The following is a 3,142-nucleotide window of genomic DNA, read 5'->3' on the forward strand; positions in this document are numbered from 1 at the left end:
CGTCTCAACGGATTTAGACGGTGCCCTATTTAAAGTGAATGTAGCTGTCTCTAGAGCGTATCCCCAAAATGATAGCGGTAAATCGGTAAGAGACATCATAGACCGCACCATATCCAATAGGGTGCGATTACGACGTTCGGACACACCGTTTCGCTGAGGTGTTCCAGGCGGCGTGAGCTGTGAAACGATTCCACATTTCCTTAAGTGTGTACCAAATTCGTGACTTAAGTATTCTCCTCCACGATCTGATCGTAAGAATTTTATCTTTCGGTCACGTTGATTCTCTACCTCATTCTGAAATTCCTTGAACTTTTCAAAGGTCTCAGACTTGTGTTTCATTAAGTAGACATACCCATATCTACTCAAGTCATCTGTGAGAGTGAGAACATAACGATATCCTCCGCGAGCCTCAACGCTCATTGGACCGCACACATCGGTATGTATGATTTCCAACAAGTTGGTTGCTCGCTCCATTGTTCCGGAGAACGGAGTCTTGGTCATTTTGCCCAAAAGGCATGGTTCGCACGTGTCAAACGATTCATAATCAAGAGACTCTAAAAGTCCATCGGCATGGAGCTTCTTCATGCGCTTGACACCAATGTGACCAAGGCGGCAGTGCCACAAGTATGTGGGACTATCGTTATCAACTTTAAATCTTTTGGCATCTACACTATGAACATGTGTAATATTACGCTCGAGATTCATTAAGAATAAACCATTGACCATCGGAGCATGACCATAAAACATATCTCTCATATAAATCGAACAACCATTATTCTCAGACTTAAATGAGTAGCCATCTCGTATTAAACGAGATCCAGATACAATGTTCATGCTCAAACTTGGCACTAAATAACAATTATTAAGGTTCAAAACTAATCCCGTAGGTAAATGTAGAGGCAGCGTGCCGACGGCGATCACATCGACTCTGGAACCATTCCCGACGCGCATCGTCACCTCGTCCTTCGCCAGTCTCCGTTTATTCCGCAGCTCCTGCTGTGAGTTACAAATATGAGCAACGGCACCGGTATCAAATACCCAGGAGTTACTACGAGTACTGGTAAGGTACACATCAATCACATGTATATCAAATATACCTTTGGTGTTGCCGGCCTTCTTATCCGCTAAGTATTTGGGGCAGTTCCGCTTCCAGTGACCCTTCCCCTTGCAATAAAAGCACTCAGTCTCAGGCTTGGGTCCATTCTTTGACTTCTTCCCGGTAACTGGCTTACCAGGCGCGGCAACATCTTTGCCGTCCTTCTTGAAGTTCTTCTTACCCTTGCCCTTCTTGAACTTAGTGGTCTTATTGACCATCAACACTTGATGTTCTTTCTTGATTTCAGCCTCTGCTGACTTCAGCATCGAGAACACTTCAGGAATGGTCTTTTCCATCCCCTGCATGTTGTAGTTCATCACAAAGCTCTTGTAGCTTGGTGGGAGCGACTGGAGGATTCTGTCAATGACCGCCTCATCTGGGAGGTTAATGTTCAGCTGGGTCATACGGTTGTGCAACCCAGACATCTTCAGGATGTGCTCACTGACAGAACTGTTTTCCTCCATCTTACAACTGTAGAACTTGTCGGAGACATCATATCTCTCGACCCGGGCATGAGCTTGAAAAACTAGTTTCAGCTCTTCGAACATCTCATATGCTCCGTGGTGCTCAAAACGCTTTTGGAGCCCCGGTTCTAAGCTGTAAAGCATGCCGCACTGAACGAGGGAGTAATCATCAGCACGAGACTGCCAAGCATTCATAATGTCTTGGTTCTCTGGGACGGGAGCGTCACCTAGCGGTCCTTCTAGGACATATTGTTTCCTGGCAGCTATGAGGATGATCCTCAGGTTCCGGACCCAGTCCGTATAGTTGCTGCCATCATCTTTCAGCTTGGTTTTCTCTAGGAACGCGTTGAAGTTCATGTTGACATTAGCGTTGGCCATTGATCTACAAGACATATTTGCAAAGGTTTTAGACTAAGTTCATGATAATAAAGTTCTAATCAAATTATGAACTCCCACTTAGATTAGACATCCCTCTAGTCATCTAAGTGTTACACGATCCGAGTCGACTAGCCCGTGTCCGATCATCACGTGAGACGGACTAGTCATCGTCGGTGAACATTCTCATGTTGATCGTATCTTCCATACGATTCGTGTTCGACCTTTCGGTCTCCGTGTTCCGAGGCCATGTCTGCACATGCTAGGCTCGTCAAGTTAACCCTAAGTGTTTTCGCTGTGTAAAACTGTCTTACACCCGTTGTATGTGAACGTAAGAATCCATCACACCCGATCATCACGTGGTGCTTAGAAGCGACGAACTGTAGCAACGGTGCACAGTTAGGGGAGAACACTTCTTGAAATTTTATAAGGGATCATCTTATTTACTACCGTCGTCCTAAGTAAACAAGATGCATAATACATAATAAACATCACATGCAATTATATAGTTGTGACATGATATGGCCAATATCATATAGCTCCATTGATCTTCATCTTCGGGGCTCCATGATCATCTTGTCACCGGCTTGACACCATGATCTCCATCATCATGATCTCCATCATCGTGTCTTCATGAAGTTGTCACGCCAACGACTACTTCTACTTCTATGACTAACGTTTAGCAATAAAGTAAAGTAGTTTACATGGCGTTATTCAATGACACGCAGGTCATACAAAAAATAAAGACAACTCCTATGGCTCCTGCCGGTTGTCATACTCATCGACATGCAAGTCGTGAATCCTATTACAAAGAACATGATCTCATACATCACAATTCATCATTCATCACAACTTCTGGCCATATCACATCACATGATCAATCGCTGCAAAAACAAGTTAGACGTCCTCTAATTGTTGTTGCATCTTTTACGTGGCTGCAATTGGGTTCTAGCAAGAACGTTTTCTTACCTACGAATCACCACAACGTGATTTTGTCAACTTCTATTTACCCTTCATAAGGGCCCTGTTCATCGATTCCGCTCCAACTAAAGTGGGAGAGACAGACACCCGCCAGCCACCTTATGCAACTAGTGCATGTCAGTCGGTGGAACCGGTCTCACGTAAGCGTACGTGTAAGGTTGGTCCGGGCCGCTTCATCCCACAATACCGTTGAGCAAGAAAAGACTAGTAGAGGCAAGTAAGATGA

Source organism: Triticum aestivum, chromosome 6A (assembly GCF_018294505.1).
Source record: "Triticum aestivum cultivar Chinese Spring chromosome 6A, IWGSC CS RefSeq v2.1, whole genome shotgun sequence".
Lineage (NCBI taxonomy): Eukaryota > Viridiplantae > Streptophyta > Magnoliopsida > Poales > Poaceae > Triticum > Triticum aestivum.